The 19487-nt window shown below is 40.8% G+C and overlaps 1 protein-coding gene across 3 annotated transcripts in view; it reads left to right on the forward strand.

The window, feature by feature from the left end:
• The window catches only part of LOC308393281 (ADAMTS-like protein 1), a 102911-nt gene that overhangs the window by 1269 nt on the left and 82155 nt on the right, over positions 1-19487 (forward strand). The gene's annotated exons all lie outside the window — the stretch shown is intronic.

The raw sequence follows: 19487 nt of genomic DNA on the forward strand, positions 1-19487 counted from the left end.
GGAATGACTCTGTAATGAATGTTACTTACAACTGATTGCTTTCAGCTCGATGACCTGCCGATGGTAACGCCCAAAAAATGTCTTGGATGATGCTCACACTGACTTCTGTGTTGCAAGTGTTTGTGGTTTGATTATTTTGTGTCTCCATCACAAAACCAGACTGAAAAATGACTCAAGAGATTATTTTGCTCAAGTGGTCAGCAGATGACAAATCTTTCCATCTGCTCTAGGCCCGAGCAAGTCTGCACCGGACTCTTCAATACATGTTTAATGCAAAGCTGGTTATATGATTCTGATGAACTAATAGTGCCATATTAAAATAATGAAACTAGAAAAGAAAAAAACATCCCCCTTTTATCCTACACTGTTAACACACACCGCACAGTGACGCAGTGCCTTGCTTTGCGGGGCCAGAGGTCAACAAGTGCCTCCTCCAAGGGTCCCTGTTTTGCAGTGGCATTTTCTTTTCATGTGTGCTCGTGGGTCAAAGTTTCTGCATTACAATTTGGCAAAGGAATGAGACCGTGTTTGTGTGCTTGGCTGCTGAAAGTTGTGCGGGTGCAATTTGTGTGTGTGTGGGCCAAATGGCCTGTGGCTCCAACCCTAAATGGAATAGACCTTCCTTTGTGGGTGACATAATGACATACCTCGAGCATTTCTTGGAGGGTCTTGTTGCTTTCACTCATTTCCCCTGATTTGTGCAGAAAAGTGGAACCTTCCAGAAACACTTTTCCTGGATGGGGAATTAAACGACGGTGCGTGCATGAGGCTGTGCCCTTAAAAGACACCCTGGCATCTCTGAATGTTAGTGCCTGTAACCTGGCAGGGATATGGAGCAGAGCAAATCCTTCTCGTACGCTTTCATTTTTGTTCATTTTGGCTCTTTGTCTTTCCGCTTTGAACTCCTTAGTAGTCACTTTTGAAACACAGGGCACACGCTGACACAGATCTGTGGATTCTCAGTTCTGTTTTATCTATCTATCTATCTATCTATCTATCTATCTATCTATCTATCTATCTATCTATCTATCTATCTATCTATCTATCTATCTATCTATCTATCTATCTATCTATCTATCTATCTATCTATCTATCTATCTATCTATCTATCTAAGTTATAGATGTTGCTGGGATCACTCTCCCATTCACAGGGAATATTAGCAGCACTTTAAAAAAAATCTGCTTTCTTCAAACACAAAATGAAGTGATTTTTTTTTTCTAAATAAAGATGCAAATAAAACACAGAAACACAAAGAGCCTGTTACTGTGACAGCTCTATTGAACTGGTGAGTTTATGTGGAGTATGGCTTGTAAGAATTGATGGATATAAATCAGACTTCAGAGTGTTGGGGCTGCCACACTCACTTCACCACATGCCTTTCCTCTAATTGCTAAGCTGGAATTCAGAAGGAAATTAGCCACAAAAGCAACCGATTTTGATGTTTACTCAAGGAAATGGTCCCTCTCAGAGTCCTAATGCAGGGAGCAGAGTGCGTTGAAGTCCTCAGGATTGGGAAGCTTTGGGGCCTAATGGCAGGATTAAGTGGGGTCACGACGTGCAAACGGTCCCAAGTGAGCGTCCGTCAACAACAACATCGCTTGTTCTCTGAAATACGCTCCTCAGCTCGATCGCTTGATCATAAAGACCCCAAACTATGCAATTAGCTTTCATGAATACCTTTGTTGTGGACGCAAGTGGAATGGGAAGTGAATTAATTTCGAGAGGGATTGGGCCCTCTTGAGGAGTAAAGGAAAAAGCTTCAGAGAACATCTGGCCAGTGATGGATGGATAGAGCAAGTTTTTGGAGTGCGTTAACAAGACCAAGTGTTTTCAGTTACACTGCAAAAGCCCTCATACTCATCTCATTGTTCCCATCTGGGCTTAATCTGTGGAGTGGGACTGAGGATTGTTTAGTGTGTGTGGGTGTGCGTGTGTGTGTGCGCGCGCGCGTGTGTGAGCACACAGTTTCTTACAGTCCAAGGGCAAAATTCACTGGTACTCATGTTTGTATAAATTGCCAAGATACCCACAAAATGTTTCACTTTTCATGCAGCGCTATTAGTGTTCCTGGCATGGTAGCAGTGTTTCCTGTGTGTCCTACTCAGGTGTGCCAGCATGCAGCTCTTCCAGTTCTGGAAATCCAGAGAACAGACTTGCATCCCTATAAAGCCAGGCCAAAAGGAAGTAGCTTCAGAGTTTTCTCAGTGGGCCAATGAAGGAAAAGTTCTGCAGAACAGAAAAGGAGATGGCAGCTCCTGCTGGCTGTTGAATCCCTAAGAAAGCTCCTTTTCAACAGTATTTGGATAACTAAGCTTTAGTAAAGCTTATATCTCCAACATGAAATTTTTCTTTTGCCTCTTTCTGAAAATGGCAGGTTATTTTGTACTGAATGAGAATACTCTTGGAGTAAGAAAAGTTTTTGAAAAAGCTCACAATCAGAGATTTTACAAACTTGGCATGGACATAGACTGTATATAAACAAGGGACAGAGTCTCCAGATCTGACAAGGTAGTATACAAATAGCAGGGGCGGGAAGTCAGTCTATGAGAAAATGACGACGCTGTTAGTTTATGGTTTCAATTTTAGGGTCTAGTCATATTTTTTACAACATGATTCAGTGGGGTATAGTTCAGGATGCTGCTATTGACAAGTGACTACTGTGTAGGTGTCATATAAACATCTGACTTGGGATCTGGCTACAAAAAAATGAATCTGGCAAAAATCAGAATACTCAAGATGAGGCTTCAAGATGAAAACCAATGTGTGACATCACTGGCACGAGTAAAAATCCGAAATTAGGTTCTGAGAGGAATTTTATCAAAGACAACTTTTATTGTTCCTTGCAATCCAAGTCATGAATGGAAAGTAAACAAAATCTGACTTTAATTTCTATTCAGAGGAATATTTGGAAATTCATGGAAACTGTCTAAGGTTGTCCGAAAAAGCATAATAGAGACCTCAAAGTTTCGTGGAGAACTGAATATTTCGACTGGGGCATTCATGCTCTGTTTAAAGTATCTGTGGGAGTGCCTACCATAAAAAAAAAAAAAAACTAATTTCAGTATTAATTTAGAAAGAATTAACATGGAATTGGTCAAAGCTTTGATGCATTCAGGTCAGCTTAAGAAATCTCTAATTTGCTTTCTTGCTGAGAAATCTAGCTATATTGCTAATAATTAAACTTTCAGGTTAGCAGGAAATTAGCTTAGCTTAGTTTAAAGATTGCAAGCCAGGAAACAGCTAGTCATATTTTGTCCAGGACTAATAAATTCTGCCATCAAAATCCTTTAAAGCTCACTCAGTAATAGTCTTATCTTATTTATTTAGCTGTATAAAAATGAAAGTGTAAAAATCCAAGCTAAGCTAACCGCTCCCATTCTTTGTTTTGCATTTACAGTACAGAACTTCTGTGAATCTTCTCCAACTCTGCGCAAGAATGTGAATTGGCAGATTTTCAAGAATGGCAAACTACTGCTTTCACATCAGGAGTTGATAAAAGAAAAGATGGAGAAAGGAAAATATGGCTTTTTTGCTGTTTTCCCTCCAAAATCTTGCAGCACTTGATTGTGTTGTTTACCTTTTGATTGCTTGATGCTGAGCTCTAATAACAAGGTGTGATTGAGTGCTCAAATTGGGCTGTGCCAGCAAATGGCATAACTCTCTGGAATTGTGTTGCACGCTGCTGTGCCAAAGTGCATACAACAGGACATGTTGTTCAGACTACATTATGAAAAAGCATAATGAGATCTTGTGGTTTCATCTGCTTCTAAAAATCCTGCACAGTGCAGAACTCTGATTTAAAGTCATGGCGCTGTCATGCTTTGATAAAAAGCTGCCAGTAGATGGCAACATTACAGCAGATGGACCTTCTTTGTCCACTTCAGCAGTTATATCCTCTGTGGCTCCCACGCCCATTTGGGATAGTTGAGCCTTATGGTGATTTTGCAGGTGGCTGCCCTCTATCCCCTTCTGTTTCCTCTGGAGCCCCATGTGAATGTATTTGTTCCTTCATCATGAGGTTTATTTGTCATTGCCAAGCTTGAAAGCCGAGCCTCTGGCATTCTCTTCCTCTGATGAAACATCTTCGGCTCCATCTGTAGTAAACCCACGTCCCCTCCATCAGCGTGATTGAGCGTTGTTGTTTTATCCTGTTGTGTGTTCCTGGACGCCAGCGCAAACTTCATTTGCAGCAGCCGAGACCGTCCGTGCATCATCTGGCCTGCACATTTTTCACATGCAGCTGATCACAAAAGCCGAAGCAGAAGCTTGCAGCCGAGCAGCTCGGCTCAGCCTTGCCTCGAGCACATGCATCGAGCCCCGTCTGTTCTGCTTTGCCCCGGCCTTGACCTCAGACACAGCCCCGGGGTGGGATTGCAGCAGGAGTGCCGGGGAGTGGTGCTAACGAGAGGGGAGAAGCAGCACTCGAATCCCTCTCATGATGCCTAATTAGAAGGGAGGCACAGGTAGGAGGTGTGAGCATGGGTTTGAGAGTTGAAGCAGTGGTGGGGAGGACTGTCAGGAGAGAGATAGACATTAGAAAGGGGGGAGGGTTACAGAGGCAAAAAGGTCAAGAATGGGAAGATGAGAAAAACAATAGAAATTTTAGTGAGTAGAACGCCAAAGGGGGAAAAAACGTGTTGCCATACAGGTCAAAGCCAAAGCCTACACCAGATCACCAGAAAAAAACAGAATCGTCAAGGAAAGCAGGGTCTAACAAAAAATGCTGTAAAATAAAACAAAACTGTCACAGACTTGGAGGCATCGAGGTGGAAGGTGACTGGCATGCTAGAAGATACATAGAAGTTTAATATTAATGGAGTGATACTGATGTAGATTTAATCGATAGCAAGTAGAGAAAGGGACACACACACAGACATGCAGATGTCTGACGAAATGGGGGGGGGGGGGGGGGGGGGGGGGGAGTGTGTTATTGATGGAGTGAGACAGGAAGAGTTGCATGAAGCATGCACGGAGAGCAAAAGGCCAAACAGCAATGATGTAGTATAACAAAGCTACCAGCATAAAAGTGGGAAAGGAAAACATAAATATTAAAGATCTAAGATGCAGCAACTCCTGATCTACCGAGTGGCCGACTAGCCTGAAAAACAAAGAGTAAACCAGTTATCTTAGCTTAACTCGCTCACTTTTGGGAGGAGGGAAAAGGGAGACTGCATACGAGTGTGAGAAATGTTAGCAGTAAGGGGAAAAGAATGAGTGGACAGCTAAATCCAGTGGAAACATGATGGACTTAAGGTCTGCAGCGCTGCTGTCTGACAGGGTCTCCACGGCTGGCTACGGTGAATGTTTGTGAAGCTAATGATGCTTCCTGGGGTTCTCACATCTGTTTCCCCCCCTGGCCACATGTGCTTTGAGTAAACGCTGGGCGGCTACGACTAAACACTAGAGACCCCATTACAAATGATGTGCTATTAGGATTACAATGCATACGTCCACAGAAGCAGCTTGATGAGCATGTAATCATCCATAGTGCGCTTGTGGGTCTTTGTGTAGATGCGCATGCATTTGTGTCATACGTTCAGCTAAAAATGAGACACATATACAATAAAAGTCATTCATTACAACTTAATATTCCTCAATTTTTATAGCATTTATGGCACCATGCTATTTCATGTTAGCTTCTAGCTTTTAGTGCATTGCTTCTAGAGTTTATTTTTTCCTTGTTATATATGAACTGAAAAACACACAGAAGGATTTTGATGTGTCTGTGAAGGTTCTCAGTCAAGGATCAAGGATTTTGATGGTTTTTGGATAATCTTTTGGATAAAAACTGAGTAAAATGTGACTTTTAAGGCTAAAAGCTTATATATTACTAGCTTAAGCTGGTAAAAAAAATAAACGTAATGTTTATGTATAAATATAAGCTAAAAAGGAAACCGTACATTTGAAAAAAGCACATTTTACCCAAAGGTTTTAAGGTGTCGGTGTGTGCAGTCTTGTGACTTTTGTGACCATTGGAGCCAAAAGTCCATCCAAATTCCTCGTTCCCAGGCTTCTGCAGGGATTACCTATGCCACAGTGCCCTCTACAAAATGCGCTCACACTCGCACACATGCACACAGAAACACACACAAATCATGCTGGGGTGAACAGTCACACATCGCAGATGTTGTGACTGTGGCTTATAGCCCCTATAAAGAGGCCTAGGTCTGCCCTCTGAGAACCTCCCACCTGGGAAATCTGTGTGGTCTTGGCGCATGTGTCCATCGTGAGTGTGTTTACACGCTGTTGCTAAGAGTCTGAATGGTTGAAGTGTCTGTCAAGCTCAGGAGTTTAAGAACAGTTTAGGCGGAGCATTTTTCATATTTGTTATAAACATGCAATATTGAGTTTAAGTCATACTGTTGGATATCAGGCTAAAGCGTTAACCAAAGAATGAACTCATTACTACGAACTTTGAGTTCACCAGCCACCAGATTTCAGATGACGTTTGTCTCCTCCCAGTGTTACATTTGACATGTTACTGGGGATTTTTGTCCCAGCATACCTCTGTGTGGTGACATCATCCATGCTGGGATCTCAGTGGGGCAACTTGTACCTTGAGCAAAAATGCAGTCTCACATACCCCTGTCTTGTTTGCATCTGTCATCCTCTCAGCACTCCCCCTGCCTCCCTGATGACAGGTATGCAGCTTGAAAAGCATTTGGCAACCATGACCTGGAAAAGTGCACATTTGACATTGAACATGTCATTCAGCCTTCATTCTCCCCACTCCTCCTTCACCTCGGCAGGGCATAACTCTAAGTCTTTCGCGTTATCGGCACAGCTTCTTCTCTCATCTCAACATGAATTGCTTCATAGCTGGAATAGTTGGGATTGTGGTGACCAGGTGGCCTGTGAAGCCATGTAGATGATATGAGAAATACTGGTCTCAGCTCAATGCGAAGGAATCTGTGAGTTCAGATATTTTAAGCTGAATGCAGATATGAGACAGATGGATCGATGGACAATCGGGGGCACAGGCAGGAAGTTTGTAAAGTACCTGATAGGAAAGTTCAGGTGAAACCGGTATGTCTTTCTTCATGTTGATTGTGCTGCTGAGAGTTATTGACAAGGCGTCTCAACACACTCTGGAGCTGTAAGTCTGGAAGAAACCTGATAAATGACATCAACGTTTCAAAAACATGAGCCATTAAAGTATTTGCTGAAATGAAAAGATAAACTGTCTCTTAAAAGAAGGATAACTGACAGTAAATTTCACCGGTTATTGAATGTAATAATTACAACAGTTAGAGGCCTGAAGATGTAAAACTCTACAGTATTTGGGGAAAAAACACATTGAAGAAATGTCAGATCACAGTTTAAATAACAGCTGTCGACTGAAATCGTACCTACTCTTAAACTAATCGATTAGTCATGGCGTGGTGGGAGTGGGAGGCAGCTTTATCTCTACATTAATGAAATTTGCCACAGACCATGGAGTGCACTCTGTGGCTCCGAGCCTTATTAGGTTAAATTAATTTAAATTGATATAAATGACTAATATTTACCCATATTAAATAATTGTAACTATTTAAAATTATTAAATGATTAGATCATGTAATCTAATTTTGGAGAAGACTGCAATGCACCAGCCCATTTCTTATGATCTCTGAAAATACCAAAAGTTTCAACATAAGAACTACACCAAACACCTTTTGTGAGCAATATATTCCAATCATGCTTTACTTTTTTCTAATTTTTTTGATGTGAGAGGAGGCTGCAGCCTCCTAGCTGCAGCTACTGACAGATGCTGGAGCCACTGAAGCTGTAAAAAAAGGGGATTATTATAGCACATGCATACTAAAATCTGTTAAGTGTGCATGATTTCAGTTAAACGCTCAAGCTATAAACATGAAAGTTGGTGAAAAAAAAGAAATAAAGAACCTACTGTTTTTATATGGTATGCCATGTTGGTTGTTGAGCTGCTGTAGTCAGATTTCTCAGACTTCTAATGCAGCCACTCCAAGAAACATCTACATACTTAATTTGGCTGACAATAGATATACTGTAGCTTCAGTTTGAGATATTTCTGAATTAGGGTTTTATGGTTTTGATTGGAACAAAATAACGTTCTGTAACTGGAAGGGACAAAACACCATGAGTTTAGCTGTTTTAGTTCAATTCTCTTCTGTTCACTGGGGCTTGTTTTACAAAAACCCTATGCAGGGAATACCCCATTAACCTCCTAAGACCTGAACTCTTCCACGGCATGCATTTTTAATTTCTCTTTGATATTTGGGCTGATTGGGTCCTGATACATCTGATGAATGTAAAAACAAATTCCCAGATTTTTTTTTTTTTTACCTAATTTTTGTTCCTAAGAAAAATAAGAGCCACATATGAGGATATTCATTTAAATTTCGATAGAACAGTAGCAGTATAATGTCCTCGTAAGTGGATATCAGGCCCTTGTAGAGCAGAATTGAGTATTTTGGTCTAAATAACCCAAAATGTGATGTCAACATATGTGGACACCAAGTCCTAGGAGGTTAATATTTGTTTGGTTAGCCTATCAACTAAAACATTTGACCAACTGATTCGGACTAGTAATTAGCTAGAATTTTATTTGTTTACTGACTCAAAAAAGCATGAGTGGTGAGCGTCTCCTGCATCTTAGTGAACTGCTGGGACGTCCTCTCCTTTTTGCACTGAAAAAGTTTCAAGCTAGCTTTTAGGGACAGAGCCAGGTGTAGCATCCAATAAGACATCTTTTTTTAGAGCCAGAACATCATTGGAGCTGTAAGTAGAGAAATTGCTTTTTGGTAAATTTTAATTGGGGTCTATTCCAGTATTCACTGGGCAAGCACTTCTGCCTTGCTTGCCCTTGCAATATTTTCTCTATCCTACCCTGACTTGGTTTTATGGCTAAAGACCATAATAAGGATCCATTATTTTACTTGTTTTACATGTAAATTATCTTATTGTAGGTCAAAAAGTTTTACTTCAAGTAGGAGCTCAGTAAAATCAGCTATTCTTCTCACTAACCCCAAGAAAAAGCCACGATTCTTTTGATAAAACAGCTGCTGTTTTAAATGACTGCAGGGATACGTCTTTCTGTTCATGTGTCAGACTCAGTATTTCATCCAATATTTAGTCCAGGTGCACACTGCATGAGCTTAATGGATTTTGATAAAACACCAGGAAATCATGCCATTAAAATGTTGAATAATGGGGCATTATGCCCGTAGTGAGCGTTAATGTTGACTTATTTCGTTAATGGAAGATGGAATTAGGGAGAGGCTTTCTGAAGTCTGACTGACAAAGAGATGGCTTGTTGTTTTAACTTAAAAAAAAGGGCTGGCTTTGCTTGTAAAGAGCGAGCAAGATCCACTCATGTGTTTCGTCTTAGTCATCAGCTGAACCAAACTGATGAAACTGATGATGATTGGCAGGAGGGCGCAGCAGGAATGCGACTACAGCTCTTTGCACAACAGGTACAAACTGTTCCATCATCATGAGAAAGTAATCGTTACGGGCAAATCATTACATGATCAGAGGAAACCAAATCTGTGCCAAATATGCACAGTATGAATGTTTGATAGACACAGAACGACAGTTTTTTAGATAGGATTACTTAGGTCAGAGCGATTCATGGTATAATTAGAAGTTTTACTTGGGAGTTAAGTTTACAATCCCCAAACATTTCCGGCACATTTTTATTGTGACTCTATCTGGAAGCAGCTGTAATTAAAGAAAGGCTTATCAACATGTTTTAAATGTGCATGAACTTTCACTTGCTTAAAGAAAAAGCACATCCTAATCTCTTAAACAACATCAGGAACATCTTAGTGATATAAAGAAATAATTTACCGGCTCATTTTCACTAGAAAAACATTTTGATGACGTGGAAAACTCTCAGTACTGCATTTTCCACAGTTTATCTCAGATGTCATATATGACGTTACAGATAACTTTAGTAAATGTAAATGTATTATAATTATTACCGCTGCCCTGTAGTGGGCATATCACAGGACTTGTTGGGAAAAGGGAAGAATAAATCAAAAGAAAAGAAAAATGAAAAAACGTCCCTGCTTCAGTTTTGGTCTGAGAACAGTAGAATCATTCTTATGAACAAGTACTGCTTTTCCAGACTTTTGATCCATTTTTTTAGTGGTTGACGTTGCATTTTAATAATATAATATAATTTTTTTTACAGTGCAGCCAAACCAATACAAATAATTCTCCTTTAGTCAGTAAAAAACTGCAGATGCAGCAATGTCATGCTGCACGTGGCATCTCTCGTCCAAAGTATATAAAATTACTGTTATTTTGTTTGTAGATGCATGTTTGGGGAATAACTGTAGCTACAGCTAGTCCCAATGACAAATTCAATAAGTTTCTGTGTCTGCCTCCCAATAAAATCAACATCATTTATCACTACAATGAAACTGCATTAATGCAAACGTGCATTGTTCCTCTGCCAAGACAAGAGCCAGGCCATTCGTCTGTCTGTCAGTTTGTTTATGGTCTGTCTGTCAGCAAGATTATACAAAAGCTGAATTTAATGAGACACAGTGGAGAGGTGGAGCACGAAGAAAGAAACATTTAAAACATTCATTTTTGATGAAGATAATTTTTTCAATTTGCAAACTAGGGCAATGACTTTGCTGATGTTTTATTTTAGTGCCTTGTTGGTTGTGTAAATCCTTGCACTTTGAACCCTGTGCAGTAATGGATAAACAAGGTTTAGCACATATGTTAACTGCACATCGATTAAATATAAGCATCACAACAGACTGATTGCAGCCTTCTGCTTGCAATGCAAATGCTGCAATCTTGAAGTCTTCAAACCAGAATTAAGTCGTCTTTATATAAAGAGCACAAATGATAGCGTGTGTTACTCGGTGATTATGTACTCTAAACGGCTTGCCTGTGAGATTGACGTTTCTCAGCGTTTTTAGCGTTTGACTTGAGCACTCAAGACAAATGGGCCTCGACTTAAAACTTCCACGGTGAAAAATTGGATAATGTAGCTGGAATAAATCTCCAAAATAGGGAGAGCCTGTTTTCCCCATAGCACACAACATGTTAATCAGGAGCCAACTGTGCAGCAGTTGGACAATCAATCAGCTCGGCATTTTGTCTTATTCCATTATATTAACACCTGAATGGAACTGGCAAAGAGGCTTTTTGCTTAACAAGTTTGGAATTTATTGCCGAAAGCTTACAAAAATGCCACTCTCTGCCTTCATATTTAATGATGCCTGCTCGACCAATTTTAATATTACAGTATGTGGTTGCAATTGCAGTGGCTTAATCTATTTTATGTTGGATATTTTTGCAGGAAAATATTTTCCTTATAAACCAGACTGAGCTTGCAGACCGCTAATTTATACAACAGATGTGGAATTGGGCAAAGCTAACAAAACATTTAGGTTTACAGACCTCTTTGATATTTAAAGACAGCTACTCAAGGGTTGCAGTATACTACAGTAAAGCTGTTTAACTGAGCCTAAAAGATTAATTTGTAGAACTGCTTGTAAATCAAAGCATGTATAGCAAAGGTGTGAAATTACTTTTTGCATGCAGCACCAACTGTAGCTGCTGTTGCGTGCAGGTGCGTCTGTGCAGAAACTGTGCCTCGAGCCGCTGCCGAGGATGCAGGTTCGTGTTTAACAGCGTGTGCCAAAACTGTCTCGCCTGTCGCTTTTAACTTTTATCTGTGCAACCATGTGTGTCTGTAATGCAACCTTAGGTGAGTCTTGCTCCAACATGCCATTATCTTGCTTTTGAGTTGCTCTGGCGTAAAAAAAAAATATATACATACGAGTGCAAAGATGCGTGTCTGTCTTTTAATTTATCTTTTAATTTCCTTGACATATTGAATTTATGTATGTGTTTCGTTCATTAGACGAGGCAAGCAAATCTTTTAAGACATATATTTACATCATCTTGGAAACATTTTCTTTTGCTTTACTTCTTGTATCATTAAAGCGTTCCTCCACACTGCGGGACATCTCAGCTTGGCCGTGTGTGCTTGCTGACGGACTCACTTAACTCCTGCTGAGCTCTGCTCCAGGGTCTTGGGGACGTGGGAGGGGTTGATCCACAGCCTCTCCCTTTTCCTGGCTCTAACCTACTTTAGCTTCCAGGCTTCCTGCTCCTCACAGGTCACACTCTGAGTACTGGTGTGCAAGAGGAGACGGATGACCAGAGTATGAACGTGTTTAAGTCATAAGCCTGTTTAAGTGCTCAGGAGAGACCCCACCTTGTTCCTCTGCAGTGTCATGCAAACTGAAAGTGTCACTGATGGCAGCGTAATTTCCTCTATCAGAGAGAGAGACAATTATATAAATATAGAAGTCGTAAAGGGTGGATATTTTTCTTTCTGCAACAATCCAGGTTGCTGCAGAGGCTTATCCAGTTAGTTCCCTGATTTGACATTGCAAATGAACCCACTAATGACATACACACATGCACAGGACAGCAAACCTCCCATGTTTGTGATTGCCATTCAGTCCCTGACTTGTCAAAGTCTCTTTTGGTCAGACTGTTAGATCCAGCTGTGCAAGTCAACAGTTCTTATTATACAGAAGAAGCCAGCTTGGCTCACAGGCCCTCTGTGAACTTGCATGCCCCAGTTATCTGGATGACGCAAGTGAATCAGGGCAGATCCACCACTTGTGTCTCATTAATATCAGGCACACCCAGCTGTTGTCATAGTGCTGCTGTGTACAAGACCTTTTATGCTTCCATCTTTTCCTCTGTCTTCAGTAAATCGAGCAACAGTTTTCTGTCCCGCTCATTGTTTATTATCGTTCTTTATTACACTTTCAGGGTGGAAAAAACAGAAATAGTTACAAAAAGTTATACATGGTGTTAAACATGGCTAGTAATGTGAACAAAGAGTAGCTTTATATTGGCATTCCTGAGATAATAACAGGTTTTGAGTGATAACAGTTTAAATATACAGAAACCAGAACCTGAAAATATCACAGCTTATGGTGCCAAATTCACTCTACAGTTTATTAAAGGTTTTTTTCACATTAGATGGAAAACATCTTATTACCATTAGATTTAAGGTCTTCAGCCAAGAAAATGTAACCACTAAATATGAGTTTTAAAAGAGTTTTGTCACTATAAATGGCCCATTAATTTTTCTGTTGATGATAGAAGTGGAAAGGAATACAGAGGGTGTTTGTTTCCCCAGAGGCAAAAGATGAGCTCAGTCTTCAGAGTAGGGTTTTAGTTAGGCTTCAACCTGTAAACTGTACATAAAAGATGGACACAGGCACTATGTAATCACCCAGTGGGCTGTGATAGCCCAGTGGAAGTCTTAGATTTATTATTATAGCTGTTCCCCTGATGTTTCTTGGAGTCAGAAGTAACCCTAAATGCATCAAAGGGTTGATTTTTCTGTTTTCTTAACTAATGCTTATTAGCTCCATTCACAAGGTACATCTATGCACTGCACAGATGTGTTGCACTGACACTTATACCTGTATGTTAAGTAATGTTCAAAAGCTAGAAAACCATTCCCTAAAAGTGGTGCACAGACTTGCTGTATTATTTGTCCAGTTCATTGACTTCAATTAGCTCAAGTGGCACCAAGCAAACAGCTAGTGATGGAGTCGGCTCTCATCTGGCTATCAAAGAGGCCAAACCTTTTTTTTCTTGGATGCTAACATTGTTTTCGGCATGTTGTCTTGGTTTGTCTCAGCTGTTCTGTGAGGTAAGGCTTCCTGTTTAGTTTTGAGCTCCTCTGGCTGAAGGACCGATGAACTTATACCATGGTGTGCATCTGCTGTCTGTCTGTCCAGGTAAAATTAGCAAGAATTGCTACTCCTTTGAGAGTATTTATCACAATGTAATTGGACTAATACACAACAACCCAACTTCACAGAAGTTTGCCCAAGGTCACATCTGTCATTTTAAGGTCCACAACCCTTAACTCGTGCTTCTGATGATCAGTGAATGGGATGAGGTACTATGTCATGGAAGTTCTAGTTAGTTGGATGAATTTAGACAATATGAAGATGAAACTAGCTAAGCTGAGATACTCGCAGAGAGCTGCGAGGTCCTACTTATGGTGCAACAATGCAAGCACCTAATTTCACTTCCAAAAAAGGGCTGGGCCGCAGGGGATTATTGTTTTACCACAGTATGCGAATATGATTTCTCACATGCATGCCAGTAATTAGTTGAGTTTTCTTTCATTTTTCTTCTAAATGTTGTTTTGACAAACGAGTTGTATTATTGCTGAGAGAATTAACACTGATTGAAGATCAGTTTTTACAGTGTATGTAAATCTCATGGCAGCTGCCATCTCTAACAGCCTCAAAGTTATTAACACAGAAACCGAAATGGAAAAAAGAAATGAAACACATTTTCCTTAATAATCACTCTATCTCAAAATGCTGCCTTCACTCACGACACACTCCACCAGCCCTGCACATGTCTTTACTTTGCTGTCCTTTCCACGACCCATAATTCCCTTCTTCCTGCCCACCTAACTCTTAAAGATTAACAGAGTGCTCACTACCTGTCCACCTGCTAGAGGCATCACATTTACGGGCATCACGGTAATCTCAAGGGTCCAGTTGGTCTTTTAATCCTTGGAAACAGAAACAGAGAACCCAGTCAAGGTCAGGCTGTTCAATTTCCAGGGGGATCTCTTATTGAAACTTCCATTGTTCAGTCTGGGAGGCCATCTGTACCAATATCACTGTTTAATGTGCCAAATGCGACTTATGTGGATATTGTTTTCTTAGTGTTACTAAGATGTTACATGATTTCACCTTGATTAAATCTAACCAACTTTTTTTCTCAAGAGCAAAAGGCACAGAAAGGCTGGCCTGTGCACTGATTTGCAGCAGCGAAGGTTTTTGTAGAGTTCATGCCCTCATCGCTGAGCATGCGGGCGTGTTTGGTAGCGGCACAAGATTACCATAAAGCTACGCTTGAGGCTTTTATTGGCTTCATCTTCCCAGTCTTGACTTGAGATATGCCCTCGGGATCTATCAGTGTCACCTGGATATCTGTAGCCAATGTGAAACCCGCAGAATCTGAAGCCATCTCTGTTACATGCACCGACAACAATGGAAGGGTGACTTGGACCACATTTTGAAGGTTTTGGTTGCAGAAGCAATTTTGGAGCTATCAGATTGAAACTCAAGATGCCAGAGCAAGTCAGTTCTGTCAGGAATTTCTAAGATGGGTGTGCTTCTATTGAAGACTACTTTCTAAATGTAAGGAGAAAAAAGATTCCCTTTCACGGTCACATAGTTTATATCGAAGATGCCACTATGGGGTTGTAGAGTCTCAGATTTCTCCAGTGTTTAAAGAGCTCCTAGGTTGTCCATAACAAAAGCAACTGAGGCATTTAGGCGGCCTGAATATCTTTGATAAGGAGCATTGTATTATATTTCCATAAGTAGATGACTTGTTAGGTCGGATTGTAATACTATTCCATCCATTTTAGAGGCCCTCTTATCTGTTCTGCCACTATGCACTGTCCAAAACTCAATAGACCCTCTGATTTCCAGTTTTTAACCATCTGGCAGCTCCAACTCCCAGATGCACATTTATACTGTACTTTATTAGCTTGGGATTTTCCACTTCTGAGTTAATGTAGGTAACACAGGCTAAACTAAATGATTCATGTGATACCCTCCTGTCTTCGTGTGTGTTAGCGCTGTAAGTTGAGCATGATGAATCTCTCAGAAATAGGATTTTCCCTCACGATTAAGGGTGCGCAGTGTGCCGAGGCATCGCGCACTCATGTCATACCTGTTTCTTCCGACATTAAACCTTGATTCAGTGCCTCGGCCTGTGTAGATTTCGGCGAGAAGCGGCTGCTCTTGCGTTTCGTGCCACCAGAGATTTTCTTCTCACTTTGAAAAAATAACCTAAAAAATAACATTTCTTACACAAACTGAAGCCACAGCCAGCTGGTTTTAAGAGACAAATCCCACATCTTGCAGGGTGAAACTTGCTACCCTTCTCTAGCAAGCCTGTCAAGTCTGTCCTATTTAGACTGGAACTAAAGTCCCTCTTTGGGGAAGGCAGCAGCACTGGATAATATGATGGAAGAGAAAAACTGCTCATATGTGTGCCATCTGACAAGAACCTGTAGCTTTGCCCCATATTTGCAATGGGACAAAATAAAAATTTCTTATCTAAAATGATGTTTTTGTCCTCTGTGAGTTTGGCTAATGCTTTTTCTAAAAGGGAAATACTGGGAGAGGCGTTCAGTGTTCTTCAGCGGACTTGTTCTGTATAACTGTGCCCGGCAGTGCCAAACCCTACTCCCTGCAGAGATGACCCTGGGCACACGCTCCAGCTGTGCAAACACAGCCGCATTGCTGAGCACACACTTACATTCTGGCTGAGCCAAATCCAATTATTTGCCTTGCCTTGAACCTCTTTTTTCTTCTTTCATTTCAGTAGTGCATATTCAGCTGCCTTCCGCAGTGCACACGAGCTGAACTGCCAGGCTGAACAAGGCTGACAAATGTGCTACTGTGGGTACTTTTTTGCTATATTTCTCTCATGTGAACATACCCCTGCTTGTCAGTTTAATTTCTCAGCCTTTTCCTCATTTCTCTCCCCAAGCGTTTGGCATGACAGTAGGTATCCATTTCTTTTGAAGGAGCACCACCAAAGTCAACAGGGAGGGGATGTGAGCCGCTCGACCATCAGTCAGCTGACACTGACGGAGGGCAAAAAAAAGAAAAAATGTTTATGTCAGAAGAGTCCATCCCATATGAAAATCTAAGCACACAGTTATGTTACCTCAAGTGGCCTTTGTTGCTTCAGTTTGACCTACTCCCTAAAGGACTCACAGTTTATGAGGATATCCCAAACAGCAATGATTTAAACATAGCAACTGGAAATAAGCAAAACTTTACTGGACCGTATGGGGGTGTTTCTACTCCCCCGCCGAGCCAGAACCGTTATGTTTGATTGTACAAAACTAAATCCTGCTTCTTCTCAAGCAATGGTGAAGTGATGCCCGGGACCTATAACTTTAACTTCAGTCTTTGAACACAGTATCATGTGTGGGCCTATCCATTTCACCCTAAAAGGAGCTCTTTTTAGCAGCTGTTAGCTGTGATGACTGTTTTTAACCTGTAGACCTGATGTTAGCATAAATAGCTAGTAATAGTTGATGCTATATAGCTAAATGTCAACAGCTGGTGTTTTTAGCCCACCAAAGAAATTAACTTCAGCTTAAAATGAAAAACCTTTCCATATAATATACTGTATATTATATGGAAAATAAAGGTCTGGACAAATAAAAGCTGTGCAAATATTTAGTGTATTAAAATATTGTTTGGGACTCACCTATTCTCAGTGCAACTATTCACACCATTCACATAAAGCGGTATTTATTTTTTTGAACCAAGCTCTATTTTTTCTTTTTACATTTTTTTGGATCCTAATAAAGAAATCTGACCAATCAGACCGTAGAATTTGGTAACAAGTGCTCTTGTGGCTCAAAACGTGCACGGTACCGAATATATAAATAGTAAAATAGTATTATTTTGCCTCAGAAACTCAGCTAGACGCTGCTCCGGCTCTCTGAAACGATTTCTCTGCCTCCTCAGACATAGTCCCAACTCCGTATCTGAAAAATTCTGAATCTCATTTCAATTTTTCGCAACATGTTCATTGGGTAATTAGCTAATATATAATAATAAACACTCACTATTTCATATATGTTTGTGTTTTGTAACGCAAACCATCGTTTTGAATGTGCTGCCAAGTAGTACAGTGCACAGGCAAAAGCCTGCTCCCTGCCTCCATCCAGGAGAACAAAAGCAGCGGGAGAAGAAAAGTGGATACTATCGTGTTGCCGTCAGATTGACAAGCAGAGTTCATGCCGCAGACGTGAGCTGACATTGCAGATCTTTATGGCTGTGACCTTGACTCGTAGCCAAACTCAATCCTTTTTTCTCCTAAATGTCAGATAGCGCGTATTAACACGAGAATCTGGTTTCAGCTACAAAGACAAATACAAAACACACATATTTTTATAAAATGTCCCCACTGTGTCCCCCCTCTGTGTAGCAGCACATTTTAAGTCACACATATGTATTTCTACATTCAAGGCCGAGCACTCAGAATCAGTCGAACACACAGGCTTAGCTGTGCACACAGAGGAACAGCACTTCCTTCAGGAATGCTGAGCAGTTCTCCCCACGTCTTTAAAGACTGTCCTTTCAAGTGCGCCGTTGTTGGAACAAGTTAAGTGTTATCGTAACTGACAATAGTTTGTTTGGGAAAGAATTTCTTCAATAGCTTGGGGCGTGATCGGTACAGTAAAACCCTGATGAGTGAATCTTTCCATTTCTGGTGAACCAGCGTGACCTGCTTTATATATATTAGCTGACCATGGTATACAGTGGGAGGAGCTTCTTTTGACTGTGCTTTTGCTTTGGACCTAAATGATTTTTCTGAGATAATGGAGTGCTTTTCAGGCAGGGTCCACAGGGAGCCCTAATGCATAAACAAACACACGGTGCGGTGTCTCTCTTTATGCTGTTGCCGGGCCTAAAAGGGAGGGACCTGCCATGCTTCAAGTACAATGAAGAAACTCACGTTCCTGGAATTTGCACACATGCGTGCAGAAAAACATAACAAAATTGTAAGATTGCAAAACAAACAGTATAGCAAACCTGGAACTCCCTATAGGATATTACTATAAACAAAGACTTCATAACTTACATGAACAGTACGACGTAATGAAACATAAAGTTAGATAAACAGGGGCCCCATAGTGGGCTCACACATGATGTCAGATAAATCTCCAGTGGCATGTTTAAGAGTTCAAATCTTTAATACAGAGGGAATGTGGAGGATGCACTGTGCCAACTCACTCCCTCACCCACCCATCCACCATGCGCTCCCCTTCCTTCAAACGCCATTTTGGCCGCGGCCCAGATGTCAGGGACGTCATTCATCACACCGCTCCCTCTTGTCAGCAATTACACAAGTATGACAAGGACATTTAAATAATTTTTCTTGACATGGTATCATTGTCACAAGTCTCTGCAATTATCCTCCATTACTGGCATCAACTACCAAAGTGTTAACGCGCTCGCTCTTGTTTTTGCCATCTTTTTGAGACGTATTTTCTAAAGTGACATCTTTGTATAGTATCTTTGCTGATTTTAGAAGTTTGAGTAGATTAGTCAGTCTTCTGTGGACAGCAGCCTTTGTTTGGTCACATAAAAGTTGACTGCATCATGTAGACCAGTTGGGAATACATCATTTTAATAACTCCCACGATGATTGTCATATTCAGAGGACCTTAAAGAAATCACTGGCTTTCTTCTGCATTTTTGTCTGTCAGTGATGAGTCAAGTGGGGGTGTTTGAGACAGTCTGTCAGACAGATTCAAGTTATTGTCAGTGTTCAGTCTGGTACTGTAGCATCATAAAAACCTGACTGTTATAAAAACTCAGATTTTTAGATCGAGTTTAGGGTGCTCAATAACTGTTGTGTTGCTTTAAATGCCAGACTGAATTTAGACGTTACCCAC

The sequence above is a fragment of the Rhamphochromis sp. 'chilingali' genome, assembly GCF_963969265.1.
Source record: "Rhamphochromis sp. 'chilingali' genome assembly, chromosome: 1".
Taxonomy (NCBI): Eukaryota; Metazoa; Chordata; class Actinopteri; order Cichliformes; family Cichlidae; genus Rhamphochromis; species Rhamphochromis sp. 'chilingali'.